Source organism: Dipteris shenzhenensis, chromosome 1 (assembly GCF_047967505.1).
Source record: "Dipteris shenzhenensis isolate YYH24624 ecotype China chromosome 1, Dip_SZ_1.0, whole genome shotgun sequence".
Taxonomy (NCBI): Eukaryota; Viridiplantae; Streptophyta; class Polypodiopsida; order Gleicheniales; family Dipteridaceae; genus Dipteris; species Dipteris shenzhenensis.
In genome coordinates, this window is record NC_141596.1 from 26334610 (window position 1) to 26340609 (window position 6000).

General features: G+C 41.0%; 1 protein-coding gene across 1 annotated transcript in view; it reads left to right on the forward strand.

The window, feature by feature from the left end:
* The window catches only part of LOC147905617 (uncharacterized), a 45120-nt gene extending 39901 nt beyond the window's left edge, over positions 1 to 5219 (forward strand). The window contains exon 4 of the mRNA XM_087380961.1: positions 4961 to 5219. The gene's annotated coding sequence lies outside the window, so the exon portion shown is untranslated. The remainder of the gene's footprint in view (positions 1 to 4960) is intronic.
* Positions 5220 to 6000: the final 781 nt, after the last annotated feature.

A 6000-nucleotide genomic window follows, 5' to 3' on the forward strand; every position in this document is an offset into this window, starting at 1 on the left:
ACTTATTTCTTCTCCATAAATGATTTGGATTTTTCCAACAAACCAAAGATTAGTTCTCTTTGAACTTTGAGATGAGTAACAGTATGGGGACCCAACATGATCATGTTACACGTTTCATAGAAAGCTCCCACGGGGTAAATGATTTTTTTCCAACAAACCAAAGATTAGTTCTCTTTGAACTTTGAGATGAGTAACAGTATGGGGACCCAACATGATCATGCTACATGTTTCATAGAAAGCTCCCACGGGGGGTCACACATAAATATGTAAGCGTAGCACATGAGTTTTTTTTTTTTCAATAGAAGGGGTTTTTAAATGTTCTTTTCCATATATTTTATATATAGAAGGGTACCATTTAAAGCGGATATTCACAGACTGAATATAAAAAGGGTGTGTTTTATCCATTAAAAAATCACAGATAAGAAATGTTTAAAGTAGGCCTTCAACGCACGTGATGCAAAGGATTTACATCCCCCGAGAAAGCTCCCCAATGAAGTAATATAAGATGTTCCTCAATGGTTTTAGATGGAGCAAGCCAAACTCATTTGCGGATGATTTCACACCTACTACCTAGTATCCTGCATGTGCTTAGACAATGCTTTTACTACTGGACCAGTCTCCCAATATATGCAGCAACCTTAGTTGCAACATGAGCAAGCTACAAGCTTACCTTCTATGCTATATTCTCTATATCATAATTGTCTATTTAGACTCTCCTCAACCTTTTCTTTGTCAATGATTTGATTTAGATTATGGGAGAGACTTTGACACCCATAAATCCACCTCCAGACATGTCTTCATTCTTATAGGTAGTCTCGTCTATTAGTATTGAAAGAACCAACCAAAACAATATTATCTTTAACAAAAGCTAAATATATGGAACTAGTGTTGACAGTCACTGAAGGTATCTAGCTCTTAAGGCTTCTTAAAGAATTTAGATAAGTGATGGCTACTGCTTCACATAATATAACTTATGATACAAAAGTCTACAATGCAATTGCATAGAGTGAGGCTCAGTCTAAAAGACTAAACATATTGACCTCAAGTATCATTTCATAAATAACCATATTGTCAGAGACCTCATGTCTCTAACGTTTGATTCTATCTGAAGATGTGCTAGTAGATACCTTGACTAAGGAGTTACCTAGTTCTCAAGATTGTATCCTTTATAGTCTATTGCAACTCACAGAACCATAGGTGTTATGTTTAAACTATGTTAGAGTGGATCTAGGAAATAAATTGCTAGATTTAGAAGCAAGTATTCAGATGGCATCTAGCATACAAAATTGATCAAAGATAGTGAGAGAGTGGACTCTCAGGATGGCACACATTGTCTAGGATCACCTCAGAGTGTTTTAATTATCATTGGAAAATATTGTGAGTAATAAGGAGCATAGGCAATGACAATGACATATGATCTATCTTGTACTCATGAATTAGGTCAAATTCTATTAAATTAAATAACAAACTGCGTATCTCATTTTGCTTGTTAGAGAATCTACTACGATATTCATCAAAGTTCTTGACCTATTGTTGAGATTTGTACATCCGGATGACTTGAGGGGTAGTAAATACACTTTCATGTGATTGGAGGATGTTGGATAGGGATTGGATGTGGATGGAGACTTGGTTCCTATTTAATTAGACTTGGTCAATCCCTATAGTGTGGATCATTCAAGCCTTCCCTTTTGTAAAGTAATATTTAACATTATCTTAATGTGCTAACTAGATTTGTGTGATCCTCCATTTTCCATCTCTCCTCTCCCTCTTGTGAGCTTTTCCTCCATTGGACAATCCCTTTGTGTTTAATAACATGGTATCAGATCTCCACGTGGCTGTACTTTCTTTTTTTTACTCCCTTGAAGTTGCATTTGTGGGTTGAGAGAAGGTCTTCCTTGTTGCTCGAAGATTCATGCTTCTTTTATCAAACTATTGAACCATCACATTTTGACCCTCTTTGGTTGCCTTCCATCCCCCACTTTTAAAAAATGCTTACTACCTTGTTGCTGGAAGATTCATGGTTCTTTAACCAAACTATTCAACCATCACATTTTGACCCTCTCTGGTTGCCTTTGGGCTTACCTCTTAGTTTTGGTACAAGGCTACCATGGTCTAAGAAGCTTCCCTCAAACCTTTTATAGAAAGGTTATGCAGCATTTGATGATGTTCATCATTGCCTGGGAGCATTACACAGCTTCTCTTTTGTCTTTCTGTGACAGTAACAGCTTGGCTATGATTTGTTAATTCTAAGACAGCGCATAGTGTTATAGCTAGGATATTTCCTTGTTGCTAATGGGTTTGCTGGAATTTTCTAGCCTCGGTTGCTAGAAACAATCCATTTTGCTGCTGTCTCATCGTCAATTTCTCCAAGTGGTTCATTTGATCTCTTTTATTGGCTACTCAATGGACAGTTTGTGATGGGAGCTTCTGGATGAACTATTTAGGAGTGGGCAAGAGGGAGGGAGAGGAGACGATGCAGCAAGGGATTGGCATTGCTGTGAGCGATGTCTCACGATTGAAAGAGCTGGGAGAAGAAAGGCAAAGTCCTCTCATGTGGTGCTGGCAAAGTCCTCTCATGTGGTGCTCCAAGAACAATGGTGTTGTTTGGTAAATTAGGTAGATTAGTGTGTTAGGTTAGCATGGCTGCATGCAGAGTAGGTTAGAAGGCGTGATAATAAGCCGCCAATTTTGGAGCGCAGAGTAGATACGAAATCAACAGGAAAGAGGTGGTTATATACCCGCTGAAGGTTCTCTATGAGTGTGCCTTTGTATGAGTGCTCCACTATTGCTAATTGAACTGCATTCAGCTTCCTTTTTTATTGATTAGCTTTCTGCCTATGCTGATCAATTGGTACTCTTAGTAAATACTTGCTTGGTATTTCATTAGTTTTGGGTCACTTGCAGTCCCTCTGACTGTAAGTACCTTTAGTAGCTCTCAGCCTTCAGCTTATTTATTTTGTTGTTCTCTTTGATGAGACAACGCTAGCAGATGTATCAACTGTTTAAGTCTCCTAGGCCGTTTGGCCTTTTAGAGACGTTAATATATATCTATCTATCTATCTATCTCTTGCGAGTCAGTGTGTCTTGCTTCATTTTTCTACATGGTATCAGAGCCAGTCGGTCTCTGAACCTACCTCTGTTTTCTTATCTCACCTGCATACACTTCCTTCCCTTCTCTCGTGCAATGGCCACCACTGATCAGAACTCAACAATCTCCTGATCCAATACGAGACACTCATTGTCACTTTGGGCAACAACACTTAATGTGAAGTTTGATGACGTTGGTGCTCGACTTCTGGAAGAAGAACTACACAAGAACAAACAAAGGACCGAGATTGATTCTGTCTATTTCTCTCAAGGCGTGAAACCACAAGCACGAGGTAAGCGATTCAATGTGTCTGCCTTGGGGCGAGGCAATTACATTGGCTGTAGATGTCATCAACTGTCTCCCGACCCGTGCGTGCGATATGCAGACACCAGAAGAACGATGGACGGGTAAGAAACCTGATGTCTGTGTCTTCAGGGTTTTCGAGTGCAAAGCTCTTGTTCATGTCCCAGATGAGAACCGCTCCAAGCTTGAGGCAAAATGTTGTATTTGTTACTTCATGGGTCTTGATCATGCAAGTAAAGGTTACCGATTTTACTATCCCTCTACGCGAAGGATTGTTCGAAGTCGAGATGTTGGATTTATGGAGGACCAGCCAGCAGGAGAGATGAGAATGGATTCCAGTTCACTCTCTTATTGCTATGATGGACCTCCCATGCTCGGGTATTGTGATGCGGACTGGGCCAGTGATCCCCAAGTCAACTTCGGGTTACCTATTCATTCTTGCTGGTGGCCCCATCAGCTGGTCTTCACAAAAGCAAGAGTGCACAGCTCTCTCCTCGACTGAAGCTGAATATGTCGACCTCAGTCATGCAGCACGAGAGTCTATGGTTACATCTCTTCCTCTCTGAAATCCCCACTCTTCCTATCCCGCTTCCTCTCCTCTTCACTGACAGCCAAGGTGCCCTCTCCTCTCTGGCAATGGGACTTTTCACAAAAGAATCAAACATATTGATATCCGTTATCATTTCATCAGAGAGGTTCTCAAGAACGGCAGTCTCAACATAGAATATTGCCCCACTGAGGACATGCTTGCTGACATTCTCACGAAGCCTCTTCCCTGAGATTGCCACGACTCTCTTTGTGCCCAAATGAACTGTTTATTGGGTGGGAGTGTTCAGCCAACTTAAGGCAACCTCAGAAAATTTAAAGGCAGACAACTCATATGAGTACACAGTAGGTAGTGTGTGAGTGTTGACATTGGGTGGGAGTAATTTTGTAATAAGACAACTCATCTGAGTTATCTGCTGGGTGGGAGTGTTGTTTGGTAAATTAGGCAGATCAGTGCGTTAGGTTAGCATGGCTGCATGCAGAGTAGGTTAGAAGGCTTGATAATAAGCAGCCAATTTTGGAGCGCAGAGTAGATACGAAATCAACGGGAAAGAGGGGGTTATATACCCGCTGAAGGTTCTCTGTGAGTGTGCCTTTGTATCAGTGCTCCACTATTGCTAATTGAACTGCATTCAGCTTCCTTTTCGTCTCCATCTCTCTCTTGCGAGTCAGTGTGTCTTGCTTCATTTTTCTACACATGGGACGAAGGAGGGGAAGAATCCGAACCATCGGCCATTTTTTTCTGTCACCCTCTGGAGCTTTTAAAGGCTGCAACACTCTAGGTCACGAGACTATTTTTTAACTGCTTGGTCCAAGTCCTCCAATTCTCAAAATTTGACCCTGCTTGTGCTTAAATACAATCCCATCATCAGAGAGAGTTTTGAAAGTGCTGAATCCCTTTCCTTGCATCTTTCCTTGTCTACAATTAAATCTCGTTTTGTGTTATAAAATTTTGTTGTTCTAAGGTCTCTACTTCCAGCCCCTTCAAATCCCTATTGTTGATGACTTGCTTTCATGTACCAGTGCAGATCCTTGCTTCGCCATGGAACAGGGGCATTTCTTGATCAAGCACGCTGTGCACTCGTTGGATATTCTGAACGTGGTCTTGAGCCATGACAAATTAGTTCAGGCACAGACCTACGCGACTCATCAAAATCATATAGCCATGCAAAGAGAAGCTTCCACAAAGTTTTACCAAGAGAAGCTTCGACATGAACTAAGATGGTAAAGTACAAGATTTTACCAAGACAAAAAGGCTTTATTAAGGGAAAGGGCTTTTTGTGTGCTTATGCAACTGCCGCTTCCAATTTTCTGTGCTAGCTCTTGCCTTTTCAGGCAATTGCGGCTTCCATATTTTCTGTGCTAGCTCTTGCGTTTTCAGGCAAACAAGATCTCTTGTCCATTACTTTAGATGAACTCTCATGGTTTGCATCCATGTTTGATCTGTTGCATGATCAAGCTAAATTCTCCCAATAGTACTCCTGTCAACTCCTTTGAAGAACCGGATGCTCCAAATAAGCCTCACACGTATTCATCCATGAATACCGATCCCCTCACTTTCTAGGATACTCTTGATGATATCCACAATCCACACCAACATAACAAAAGCCTCAATCCCAAATGGCCATGTTTCTATCACTTCCCGTAGGCTCAGAAAGTCCATCAACCACAATATTTGTCTATCCATGTGAAATCTAGGTGGGCATATTTCATTGTTCATCTAACCATTTGACCATTTGGGAGAAGTTCAGCCGGCAATCCATTTCCGGTGGACTAGATTCAGGAGTAGGAAAAAGATTAAATGAGATTCCACACTGTTGTAGCAAGCGCATATGCCCTTCTCGATCAATTTGGCAGCTTTGGCACCGGAGATGATGTGTAGCTTGTATCTATGCTCAATACTTTTTATTGTACAAGCTCGAGCACTCATAGAGCCAAGTCAAGCATTGTAGGAGATGTAAAGAGAAGTGTTTCCTCAATGGAGAATCTATTTGCAGGTTCGTTCTCTTATAGAGAAACACATCAGATTTAGCTCGATGGCTTGATTACATATCCTTATCACA